Source organism: Schistocerca nitens, chromosome 2, assembly GCF_023898315.1.
Source record: "Schistocerca nitens isolate TAMUIC-IGC-003100 chromosome 2, iqSchNite1.1, whole genome shotgun sequence".
Taxonomy (NCBI): domain Eukaryota; kingdom Metazoa; phylum Arthropoda; class Insecta; order Orthoptera; family Acrididae; genus Schistocerca; species Schistocerca nitens.
The window spans coordinates 669060503-669073582 of NC_064615.1; the positions used below are offsets into that span (position 1 = coordinate 669060503).

Here is a 13080-nt window from a genome sequence, read left to right on the forward strand (position 1 = left end):
GGCCCAGTACGATGTTTTGAATGCGTTTTCGAATCGACAAATGTCTTCTTTCCGCAAGCACTCGCCAAAGACACATTAGGAGTTGCAGCAGACGAGGTGGCCGAGTGGTTGCGGCGAGCGGACGTGTGTTGGGCTCGTGCCTGCTGCTACCTTCGTGTGCTGCAGGCGGTGTCTTCGTCGCGTGTTTGGTGCTGCGCCTCGCAGCGTTCTCTCTTCTCTACTAGTTCCTGTAAGTTTATTGACGCATTATTATGAACCGTGCTAACTCCGTACAGTGTGTTTTTGATAGGAACGCGGCTAGGCCGTCGCCTTTTGATGTACACGAATGGGTATTTTCGGGATTGCGTATTCCCGAATCTGATTTGGTCGGCATCCAGCTTGATTTTATTCAAAACTCTGTCTTTTTGAAACTTCCGAACGAGGATTTTGTCGATAAGCTAGTTACCGAAAGTGGTGGCGTTAAGAAATTCAAGCACGTGGACGGTGCTTTGTCTGACGTGTTGATACTGCCGGCAGGCTTCGGCATTCGAAGTGTGAAGGTTTATAATGTTCCTTTTGAGTGCCCAAATGAGGCCATTGCTCGTAAACTTGGCGAATTTGGCACCGTTCTTAGTGTGGAGAATGATGTGTGGCCTGCAGGTTTTAGGTATCGGGTTCTGAGTGGTGTTCGGACAGTACGTGTAGATTTAAAGAAACATATCCCGTCGTATCTGATCATTGCTGGCACGCGAGCTTTCCTCAGCTATAGTGGGCAGCCGCAGACGTGTTCTGTGTGTGGCAAAACAGATCATTTACGACAAACCTGCACTTTACGCAGGCCGGCGCAGCTACCGCGCGAAGCTGTTGTCAACACCACGTATGCAGGCGCGTTGGTTGGACCCCCCTCGCTCGCCCCGACCGACCGACAGGCTTCCGCCGCTCCTGCGGCTGTGGCTCCTGTGTCCGATATTGTGACTCAGCCGACAGTTGTCGTGCCCCCGGTTGTGTCGGAACAAAGTTTACCTGCCGAACGCACCCCTCGCGAAGTCAGTATCCCTGATTTGTCAGCCGTCAGTGTTCCGGATGTGCCTGTTAGGGAGTTTTCTGAAATGTTGGTCGAGTCCCCTCCTGTGTCCGATAATGTGACTCTGCCGACAGTTGTCGTGCCCCCGGTTGTGTCGGAACAAAGTTTATCTACCGAACAGACCCCTCGCGAAGTCAGTCTTGCTGATTTGTCAGCTGTCAGTGTCCCGACCGTGCCTGTTGGGGAGTCTTCTGAAATGTTGGTCGAGTCGCCCCGGCCGATTACCGTCCCCGCCCCGCCGACAGACAAGCGGAAATTGCCGACACAACCCGGCCTGTCCACTTCTGGTGAGGCGGATGCTAGCAGCGCTGAAAGCGAGGTGTCTCAAGTTTCCACCCAGTCCGCCCCTACCGATCCCAAACCGAAGCGTAGGCGGTCTAAGAAACGTTCGAAAACGGCGCCCACTGAGGGCGACGGCGTTTCCTTCGAACAGGCCGTTGAGGGATTAACGGACTCCTTGGTTCAAGAGCGTCGCGAAGCACCTTTCGTGCACGGTCCGCCTGTGTCGGTGCCCCCCGCCCCCGCTTCCCGGGCCGTCCCGGACGCCGTACCTTCTCCTGCGGACACTATGCAGTGGTCTGAGGATGTGGAGGAAGATCATTTCTTCTAGTTCCGCTTAAGTTACAGAGTCCATCCTGACGCGTGCATTCCACCAGTTACGCGTCCTCACACTTAATGTTAATCAAATCCGCAGTGTCCGTAAAATTGACGCCCTTTTACATTTTTTGCAATCTGCTCGTTGTGATGTGGTTTTCCTTCAAGAACTTACAGCTGACGTTGTCCCGCACCTTACTGCCTATAATGTTATTCTTAATATTGATCCGGAAACGACCATTGGTACGGCTATTTTAATCACGCCCGGTTTAGAGTATAAACACGTAGAAATTTTACCAAATGGACGAGGGTTGGCATGTGTCATCTGCGACATATTTTTTGTTAACGTGTACGCCCCATCTGGAACTCACAACAAACGTCTGAGGGATACTTTTTTCAATCATGATTTATGTCAGTTCTTCCATCGAAACCACCGACGGATCATCTTAGGCGGTGATTTTAATTGTGTCTTGCGTGTTGCCGACCAGGAACCGACGGCACATAAGTGTCTAGCACTGCAAACTTTAGTTGACACTTTTAAACTTGAGGACACGTGGCTTCGTTTTAGTCCGACTGCTACAGGTTTTACTTATTTTTATCCTACTGGGCATAGTAGGTTGGATAGAATTTATGTCTCGTCGGACCTTACTGCACAAATCTTGCAGGCCGAAGTTGCTCCCGTCGTTTTTTCGGATCATTGTGGTTATTTGTGTGCTTTTAATGTCCCGTCTGTTCGCCCGGACCGTACGCGATCCTATTGGAAATTCAATGTTAGTGTTTTGGATGACGTCAGTCTTGTCGAACAGGTACATTTGTTGTGGCGCCAACTTCTTCAGAGCCGCCCACAGGCGTGTTCTACTGTCGCGTGGTGGCTCCGTCACGCTAAACCGGCTCTTCGTACTTTGCTCATAAATTACTGTCGTGACAAGGCCCATTGGGACATGATGACGATTAATTTTTATCGCGATTGTTTACAGGATTTAATTACTCGGGTTACCGACCGCCCTGACCTCCTTCCCATGTTACGGAAAATTAAAACGCAGATTTTAAACCATCTGCATCGGAAGGCGCAGGGCTCTGTTGTCCGTAGCAGGCCTTTCGATCCCTCTTTGGAAGAACCACTCTCATTGTATCATTTACGACGAGCCCGACTGCGGCGTGAAAAACTTTTATTCACGGACTGGATAACGCGTGACGGTCATAGAACTTCGGATCGTCGGGTGATTAAGGACGAAATTTACGATCACTACTCTAAACTCTTTCAATCTCAACCTTTGCATGACGCCTCCTTGCAGATGTTTTTACACGACCTGCCTTCAATTTTAACGCGTCAGGATAGACTTCTTTTAAATGAGCGTTTTACAGCTGATGATGTTTCTGCCGCCGTTAAGGCTAGCCCGAAGGGAAAGGCACCTGGCATTGACGGAATTCCTGTGGAATTTTATGTGAAATTTTCCGGTCTTTTAACTGATACTTTCGTTGCCATTGTTAATGAAATACATAATGGTCTCGATGTGCCGGAAGACTTTTTAGAGGGGCTCATCGTCCTCATCCCGAAGACCACTGGCATCCAAAGTGCGGTGACTTTACGGCCGATTACTCTATTAAACGCCGATTATAAAATCATAGCACGCTGCTTTTCACACCGTTTGCGGCCGGCGTTGAAGACCGTCATTAGTCCTTCTCAATCGTGTGCAGTACCTGGACGGAATATATTTGATGCCGTCCTGGCGTATCGAGAATGTATCGCTTCTGCCTCGTCACGTCGTGGCGGCCGGGCTGCGATACTTTCCATTGATTTTCATAATGCATTCGATCGAATTAGTCACGAATACTTGCGGCGGGTCATGTATAAGTTTGGATTTGGTTTACAATTCACGCATGTGATATCTAACCTTCTGAAATCGGCCACTTCCCGAATCCTTTTTCATGGCCAGGCCGGTGATGTCCTCAGGATGAACAGATCCGTCCGCCAAGGGTGCCCGCTTTCCATGGGCTTATTCGTTTTAGCGCTGGATCCTCTACTCCGTAAACTAACGAATGTTTGCCACGGTGTCCCGTTTGGTACGGGTTCGCTTGTCTGTCGGGCGTATGCGGATGACTTGGGAGTTTTTATCCAAAGTCCCGACGATATTGATTCGCTCCGTCTCATTCTTCACCAATTTGAATCGGCATCGGGTGCGGTTGTGAACCCCCGTAAGTCCATCTTGCTGCCGCTTACTGCGACCATGAGGGCTGTCCGTCGTGATTGGTATACCGTCAAGTTACGACATAAGATTCTCGGGATCCAGATGACGGCAAATGTACAACAAATGGCAGTGCTAAACTGGCGCGCGGTCTTATTTTCTGTTCGAGCGGCGACTCAGGCTGCCGCCAAACGAAATTTGTCTTTGCTGGATAGAGTTTCGGTTGTTAATACCCAGATGTTGGCCAAGGCCTGGTACCTGGCTCAAGTTTTGCCGGTGCCGAAGGAGATCGAACGGGCCATCAAGCATGCTGTTTCTTGGCTGGTCTGGCGAGGCGAAATCTTTAAGGTCGCCTACAATATTTGCACGCTCCCGCCGGACAGGGGCGGCATCGGTCTGGTTGATTTTCCTTCCAAGTGTGCTGCCCTTTTGCTCCACCGAACTAACTGTGTAATAGCCCATGCGGGGCTTGGCCCCACGTCGGTACTCTTCGACCTTTACCGCCCTGCTTCTCTCCGCGCGCCTGTCTCTGTCCAGGCTATCCCGTACAAATTGAATTTCGTTCGCCAGTACTTCCTCCACACTAGCTATCTGATAGGTGACGATCGGCGCAGGGGTAACGTCAGCGCGATCGCAGAGGCCCTCCGCGGAACTCCGCCGACTAACAAATGGGAGTTGAGGCTGCCGCAATACGATTGGCGGACGGTGTGGTCCAACATTTCCAGTAAATTGTTGACATCAGATGTTCGGGACACTTGGTATAAAGTTGTGAATCGCACCGTTGCCACGAATGCGAAACTCCACGCAATCAATCTCCTCCCGAGTGGCATCTGTGGGCGGTGCGCGGCTGAGGACACGATCGAACACCGTTTTGTGTGCCCCCAGTTTCACGAGGTATGGGCTGCCACCCGTGAGATGTTGGCGTTGATTAATAGGACTACCCCGAGTGCCATACAACCTTCGTATATCCTGGTTCCCGACTGGCGGCCGTATCCTGCCACCAAGAGAAACGCTACCGTGTGGATCGCCGCGCATGCAGCACATGCGATTTTCTCTCTCCGCCTCATGGATCGCTTGCAGTTTTTGACGTATCTTTGGGACTACTATGGACGGGAGCAACGAAATCCGCAGTGTGTTTCCAATTATGCCCGATTTTTAGATGTCCCTCTACGGACCGCCTTTACCAAATTACATATTTCTCTCCTGCCATGATTATGTACTTCCCATTCCACTGTTTCCTCTGGCGGAATGTGTGGAATGATATATTGTTCTAATTTTCTTGATGTATGACAGTTCATTTGTCTCACCGGCTCGACTTATCTTCCGCCATTTGGGCGGTTGTCCTTAGGATTGCCATATTGGCTCTTCTCTCCTGGATTGACGCTTGTTCCCTATTGCTGACCTTTACTTCATTTTTTGTGACTATTGCAGGACTGTCATTGACTTGTCCCTGAACTGTGTGACGGTGCTCAAAGATAATTTGCGTTGAAACGGTTGCCTCTTGGGCACGGAAATCAAGCTTATCGAGAAGACGAAATATGTTTGTTGCTGCCGGAATTGCGTACACTTCCCCATTCCCGTGCGCCAGACATATTTGGCACGTTTAGTGTGGTTATTTGTTTGTGTTTTTCATTTCTATTTTATTTTGAGAGTCTCTATTTTTTGCCTTTCTATGGTAGCGGTGGGCCTCCGCTGCCTACTTGTGGTCATTGTCCTCCTAGAATGGTTTTTTATTTTGTGTTTCGCGTTTTCGTTCTTCCTTCCTCACGTTCTTTCCACACCTTCAGAGGACGTTATTTTTTTTCGCAACATCGTTTTGGACATGTTTCCGCTGGCCACGATGGATCTTTGTTCTCCTAAAGGAACTCCATTTAAAAAAATAAAAAAAAATTAAAAAAAAAATTAAATAAAAAAAAAATTAAATAAAAAAATTAAATAAAAAAAAAGCAATACTCTGTTACACAATAATAAAGAGTACAAGACACCACTCTTTCCGTTATTCCACGTTTCTCGGGTTGGGACGGTGAGGGAGACACTGTGGCCAGGCCTCGGATTGCGACCCCTGCCCCCTTTGCCTCCACCGCCGCCCTGGCCTGATCTTGCAAGAAGGTATGTTTGGTTCAAAAAAAAAAAAACAAAAAAAAGAGTGGTTAAGGCCTCTGACTAAAAAAAAATTAAAAAAAAAAAAAAAAAAAAAAAAGAGTGGTTAAGGCGTCTAATGCACAAAAAAAAAAAGAAAAAAAAAAAAAAAGGCGTCTGACTCGAAAAAAAAATATAAAATAAAGCAGAGATAAAAAAAAAAAAAAAAAGAGTGGTTAAGGCGTCTGAAAAAAAAAAAAAAAAAAAAAAAAATTGGACTGCTAATCCAATGTGCTCTGCACGCGTGGGTTCGAATCCCATCCTCGTCGTAGAATTTTACGTAAAGCACCCGTTTGCGGTCACTCCTTCTCCATGCGAAACGCCACTCAGTAGTAACAACGAAGCGTGTACGTGGCAGAGATCGTATGTATGAAATACGAGACAAAACTGCCTACCAGATGGAAGCACACATCATTCCATAGCTTATGCCCTTCGAATTAAACATCATTTCGAGATCTATAAACCAATCAAATTTCGGCTCCAGCAAAGAGTATGTTGGTATTTCCGAACGACGAGTTCTTATTTATATTTACGTGCACACCTGTCGCAGTCATTTTAACGTATCGCGCCTATAATAATCCATCTGTAGCACACAACTGTCGCCTTTCGACAGTTTGTTTTGCGTCAGGCCGCCATATACAGAAGCGATTTGGCAGGGCCTACTGGAGAGACTTGACTTTGCAGACATCCGTCGCTAGTGGTCGCCCAAACACCAAGCTCCATCGCAAACAGCAGGACAATCTTGGGCTAGGAGGAACGTCAAAACGTTGCAAGCAATATCAGTGTAACGTATCGAGCTGTACGTTTCGTTGCAGTAAGTCGTGGAAAAGAATGCACAGCACATTTCTCATTTGCATTAGACGACACTCCATGTCGATACAACGCTTATTCCTGCAGTAAATAAGTGGGGCGGTGATTTTGCCCCCATCGGATATCGACGTGGACGGATGCTGTCATTAAATGATTCGTGAGTGGGAGCTTGTTCGGCTGCACTGCACTGCAGCCGGCCCAGTACGATGTTTTGAATGCGTTTTCGAATCGACAAATGTCTTCTTTCCGCAAGCACTCGCCAAAGACACATTAGGAGTTGCAGCAGACGAGGTGGCCGAGTGGTTAAGGCGTTGGACTGCTAATCCAATGTGCTCTGCACGCGTGGGTTCGAATCCCATCCTCGTCGTAGAATTTTACGTAAAGCACCCGTTTGCGGTCACTCCTTCTCCATGCGAAACGCCACTCAGTAGTAACAACGAAGCGTGTACGTGGCAGAGATCGTATGTATGAAATACGAGACAAAACTGCCTACCAGATGGAAGCGCACATCATTCCATAGCTTATGCCCTTCGAATTAAACATCATTTCGAGATCTATAAACCAATCAAATTTCGGCTCCAGCAAAGAGTATGTTGGTATTTCCGAATGACGAGTTCTTATTTATATTTACGTGCACACCTGTCGCAGTCATTTTAACGTATCGCGCCTATAATAATCCATCTGTAGCGACACAACTGTCGCCTTTCGACAGTTTGTTTTGCGTCAGGCCGCCATATACAGAAGCGATTTGGCAGGGCCTACTGGAGAGACTTGACTTTGCAGACATCCGTCGCTAGTGGTCGCCCAAACACCAAGCTCCATCGCAAACAGCAGGACAATCTTGGGCTAGGAGGAACGTCAAAACGTTGCAAGCAATATCAGTGTAACGTATCGAGCTGTACGTTTCGTTGCAGTAAGTCGTGGAAAAGAATGCACAGCACATTTCTCATTTGCATTAGACGACACTCCATGTCGATACAACGCTTATTCCTGCAGTAAATAAGTGGGGCGGTGATTTTGCCCCCATCGGATATCGACGTGGACGGATGCTGTCATTAAATGATTCGTGAGTGGGAGCTTGTTCGGCTGCACTGCACTGCAGCCGGCCCAGTACGATGTTTTGAATGCGTTTTCGAATCGACAAATGTCTTCTTTCCGCAAGCACTCGCCAAAGACACATTAGGAGTTGCAGCAGACGAGGTGGCCGAGTGGTTAAGGCGTTGGACTGCTAATCCAATGTGCTCTGCACGCGTGGGTTCGAATCCCATCCTCGTCGTAGAATTTTACGTAAAGCACCCGTTTGCGGTCACTCCTTCTCCATGCGAAACGCCACTCAGTAGTAACAACGAAGCGTGTACGTGGCAGAGATCGTATGTATGAAATACGAGACAAAACTGCCTACCAGATGGAAGCGCACATCATTCCATAGCTTATGCCCTTCGAATTAAACATCATTTCGAGATCTATAAACCAATCAAATTTCGGCTCCAGCAAAGAGTATGTTGGTATTTCCGAATGACGAGTTCTTATTTATATTTACGTGCACACCTGTCGCAGTCATTTTAACGTATCGCGCCTATAATAATCCATCTGTAGCACACAACTGTCGCCTTTCGACAGTTTGTTTTGCGTCAGGCCGCCATATACAGAAGCGATTTGGCAGGGCCTACTGGAGAGACTTGACTTTGCAGACATCCGTCGCTAGTGGTCGCCCAAACACCAAGCTCCATCGCAAACAGCAGGACAATCTTGGGCTAGGAGGAACGTCAAAACGTTGCAAGCAATATCAGTGTAACGTATCGAGCTGTACGTTTCGTTGCAGTAAGTCGTGGAAAAGAATGCACAGCACATTTCTCATTTGCATTAGACGACACTCCATGTCGATACAACGCTTATTCCTGCAGTAAATAAGTGGGGCGGTGATTTTGCCCCCATCGGATATCGACGTGGACGGATGCTGTCATTAAATGATTCGTGAGTGGGAGCTTGTTCGGCTGCACTGCACTGCAGCCGGCCCAGTACGATGTTTTGAATGCGTTTTCGAATCGACAAATGTCTTCTTTCCGCAAGCACTCGCCAAAGACACATTAGGAGTTGCAGCAGACGAGGTGGCCGAGTGGTTAAGGCGTTGGACTGCTAATCCAATGTGCTCTGCACGCGTGGGTTCGAATCCCATCCTCGTCGTAGAATTTTACGTAAAGCACCCGTTTGCGGTCACTCCTTCTCCATGCGAAACGCCACTCAGTAGTAACAACGAAGCGTGTACGTGGCAGAGATCGTATGTATGAAATACGAGACAAAACTGCCTACCAGATGGAAGCGCACATCATTCCATAGCTTATGCCCTTCGAATTAAACATCATTTCGAGATCTATAAACCAATCAAATTTCGGCTCCAGCAAAGAGTATGTTGGTATTTCCGAACGACGAGTTCTTATTTATATTTACGTGCACACCTGTCGCAGTCATTTTAACGTATCGCGCCTATAATAATCCATCTGTAGCACACAACTGTCGCCTTTCGACAGTTTGTTTTGCGTCAGGCCGCCATATACAGAAGCGATTTGGCAGGGCCTACTGGAGAGACTTGACTTTGCAGACATCCGTCGCTAGTGGTCGCCCAAACACCAAGCTCCATCGCAAACAGCAGGACAATCTTGGGCTAGGAGGAACGTCAAAACAGAAGCGATTTGGCAGGGCCTACTGGAGAGACTTGACTTTGCAGACATCCGTCGCTAGTGGTCGCCCAAACACCAAGCTCCATCGCAAACAGCAGGACAATCTTGGGCTAGGAGGAACGTCAAAACGTTGCAAGCAATATCAGTGTAACGTATCGAGCTGTACGTTTCGTTGCAGTAAGTCGTGGAAAAGAATGCACAGCACATTTCTCATTTGCATTAGACGACACTCCATGTCGATACAACGCTTATTCCTGCAGTAAATAAGTGGGGCGGTGATTTTGCCCCCATCGGATATCGACGTGGACGGATGCTGTCATTAAATGATTCGTGAGTGGGAGCTTGTTCGGCTGCACTGCACTGCAGCCGGCCCAGTACGATGTTTTGAATGCGTTTTCGAATCGACAAATGTCTTCTTTCCGCAAGCACTCGCCAAAGACACATTAGGAGTTGCAGCAGACGAGGTGGCCGAGTGGTTAAGGCGTTGGACTGCTAATCCAATGTGCTCTGCACGCGTGGGTTCGAATCCCATCCTCGTCGTAGAATTTTACGTAAAGCACCCGTTTGCGGTCACTCCTTCTCCATGCGAAACGCCACTCAGTAGTAACAACGAAGCGTGTACGTGGCAGAGATCGTATGTATGAAATACGAGACAAAACTGCCTACCAGATGGAAGCGCACATCATTCCATAGCTTATGCCCTTCGAATTAAACATCATTTCGAGATCTATAAACCAATCAAATTTCGGCTCCAGCAAAGAGTATGTTGGTATTTCCGAACGACGAGTTCTTATTTATATTTACGTGCACACCTGTCGCAGTCATTTTAACGTATCGCGCCTATAATAATCCATCTGTAGCACAGTTTGTTTTGCGTCAGGCCGCCATATACAGAAGCGATTTGGCAGGGCCTACTGGAGAGACTTGACTTTGCAGACATCCGTCGCTAGTGGTCGCCCAAACACCAAGCTCCATCGCAAACAGTAGGACAATCTTGGGCTAGGAGGAACGTCAAAACGTTGCAAGCAATATCAGTGTAACGTATCGAGCTGTACGTTTCGTTGCAGTAAGTCGTGGAAAAGAATGCACAGCACATTTCTCATTTGCATTAGACGACACTCCATGTCGATACAACGCTTATTCCTGCAGTAAATAAGTGGGGCGGTGATTTTGCCCCCATCGGATATCGACGTGGACGGATGCTGTCATTAAATGATTCGTGAGTGGGAGCTTGTTCGGCTGCACTGCACTGCAGCCGGCCCAGTACGATGTTTTGAATGCGTTTTCGAATCGACAAATGTCTTCTTTCCGCAAGCACTCGCCAAAGACACATTAGGAGTTGCAGCAGACGAGGTGGCCGAGTGGTTAAGGCGTTGGATTGCTAATCCAATGTGCTCTGCACGCGTGGGTTCGAATCCCATCCTCGTCGTAGAATTTTACGTAAAGCACCCGTTTGCGGTCACTCCTTCTCCATGCGAAACGCCACTCAGTAGTAACAACGAAGCGTGTACGTGGCAGAGATCGTATGTATGAAATACGAGACAAAACTGCCTACCAGATGGAAGCGCACATCATTCCATAGCTTATGCCCTTCGAATTAAACATCATTTCGAGATCTATAAACCAATCAAATTTCGGCTCCAGCAAAGAGTATGTTGGTATTTCCGAACGACGAGTTCTTATTTATATTTACGTGCACACCTGTCGCAGTCATTTTAACGTATCGCGCCTATAATAATCCATCTGTAGCACACAACTGTCGCCTTTCGACAGTTTGTTTTGCGTCAGGCCGCCATATACAGAAGCGATTTGGCAGGGCCTACTGGAGAGACTTGACTTTGCAGACATCCGTCGCTAGTGGTCGCCCAAACACCAAGCTCCATCGCAAACAGCAGGACAATCTTGGGCTAGGAGGAACGTCAAAACGTTGCAAGCAATATCAGTGTAACGTATCGAGCTGTACGTTTCGTTGCAGTAAGTCGTGGAAAAGAATGCACAGCACATTTCTCATTTGCATTAGACGACACTCCATGTCGATACAACGCTTATTCCTGCAGTAAATAAGTGGGGCGGTGATTTTGCCCCCATCGGATATCGACGTGGACGGATGCTGTCATTAAATGATTCGTGAGTGGGAGCTTGTTCGGCTGCACTGCACTGCAGCCGGCCCAGTACGATGTTTTGAATGCGTTTTCGAATCGACAAATGTCTTCTTTCCGCAAGCACTCGCCAAAGACACATTAGGAGTTGCAGCAGACGAGGTGGCCGAGTGGTTAAGGCGTTGGACTGCTAATCCAATGTGCTCTGCACGCGTGGGTTCGAATCCCATCCTCGTCGTAGAATTTTACGTAAAGCACCCGTTTGCGGTCACTCCTTCTCCATGCGAAACGCCACTCAGTAGTAACAACGAAGCGTGTACGTGGCAGAGATCGTATGTATGAAATACGAGACAAAACTGCCTACCAGATGGAAGCGCACATCATTCCATAGCTTATGCCCTTCGAATTAAACATCATTTCGAGATCTATAAACCAATCAAATTTCGGCTCCAGCAAAGAGTATGTTGGTATTTCCGAACGACGAGTTCTTATTTATATTTACGTGCACACCTGTCGCAGTCATTTTAACGTATCGCGCCTATAATAATCCATCTGTAGCACACAACTGTCGCCTTTCGACAGTTTGTTTTGCGTCAGGCCGCCATATACAGAAGCGATTTGGCAGGGCCTACTGGAGAGACTTGACTTTGCAGACATCCGTCGCTAGTGGTCGCCCAAACACCAAGCTCCATCGCAAACAGCAGGACAATCTTGGGCTAGGAGGAACGTCAAAACAGAAGCGATTTGGCAGGGCCTACTGGAGAGACTTGACTTTGCAGACATCCGTCGCTAGTGGTCGCCCAAACACCAAGCTCCATCGCAAACAGCAGGACAATCTTGGGCTAGGAGGAACGTCAAAACGTTGCAAGCAATATCAGTGTAACGTATCGAGCTGTACGTTTCGTTGCAGTAAGTCGTGGAAAAGAATGCACAGCACATTTCTCATTTGCATTAGACGACACTCCATGTCGATACAACGCTTATTCCTGCAGTAAATAAGTGGGGCGGTGATTTTGCCCCCATCGGATATCGACGTGGACGGATGCTGTCATTAAATGATTCGTGAGTGGGAGCTTGTTCGGCTGCACTGCACTGCAGCCGGCCCAGTACGATGTTTTGAATGCGTTTTCGAATCGACAAATGTCTTCTTTCCGCAAGCACTCGCCAAAGACACATTAGGAGTTGCAGCAGACGAGGTGGCCGAGTGGTTAAGGCGTTGGACTGCTAATCCAATGTGCTCTGCACGCGTGGGTTCGAATCCCATCCTCGTCGTAGAATTTTACGTAAAGCACCCGTTTGCGGTCACTCCTTCTCCATGCGAAACGCCACTCAGTAGTAACAACGAAGCGTGTACGTGGCAGAGATCGTATGTATGAAATACGAGACAAAACTGCCTACCAGATGGAAGCGCACATCATTCCATAGCTTATGCCCTTCGAATTAAACATCATTTCGAGATCTATAAACCAATCAAATTTCGGCTCCAGCAAAGAGTATGTTGGTATTTCCGA

At 48.0% G+C, this 13080-nt stretch overlaps 7 non-coding genes across 7 annotated transcripts; all 7 read left to right on the top strand.

Moving 5' to 3' along the window:
* Positions 1-7077: 7077 nt before the first annotated feature.
* Trnas-gcu (transfer RNA serine (anticodon GCU)) lies at positions 7078-7159 on the top strand. Its single transcript has one exon. It is a non-coding gene; the product is annotated as a tRNA-Ser (tRNA).
* Positions 7160-7986: 827 nt separating this feature from the next.
* Positions 7987-8068, top strand: Trnas-gcu (transfer RNA serine (anticodon GCU)). The gene has a single exon. It is a non-coding gene; the product is annotated as a tRNA-Ser (tRNA).
* Positions 8069-8894: 826 nt separating this feature from the next.
* Positions 8895-8976, top strand: Trnas-gcu (transfer RNA serine (anticodon GCU)). The gene has a single exon. It is a non-coding gene; the product is annotated as a tRNA-Ser (tRNA).
* A 952-nt stretch (positions 8977-9928) lies between these two features.
* Positions 9929-10010, top strand: Trnas-gcu (transfer RNA serine (anticodon GCU)). The gene has a single exon. It is a non-coding gene; the product is annotated as a tRNA-Ser (tRNA).
* An 807-nt stretch (positions 10011-10817) lies between these two features.
* Trnas-gcu (transfer RNA serine (anticodon GCU)) lies at positions 10818-10899 on the top strand. The gene has a single exon. It is a non-coding gene; the product is annotated as a tRNA-Ser (tRNA).
* An 826-nt stretch (positions 10900-11725) lies between these two features.
* Positions 11726-11807, top strand: Trnas-gcu (transfer RNA serine (anticodon GCU)). The gene has a single exon. It is a non-coding gene; the product is annotated as a tRNA-Ser (tRNA).
* A 952-nt stretch (positions 11808-12759) lies between these two features.
* On the top strand, positions 12760-12841 carry Trnas-gcu (transfer RNA serine (anticodon GCU)). Its single transcript has one exon. It is a non-coding gene; the product is annotated as a tRNA-Ser (tRNA).
* Positions 12842-13080: the final 239 nt, after the last annotated feature.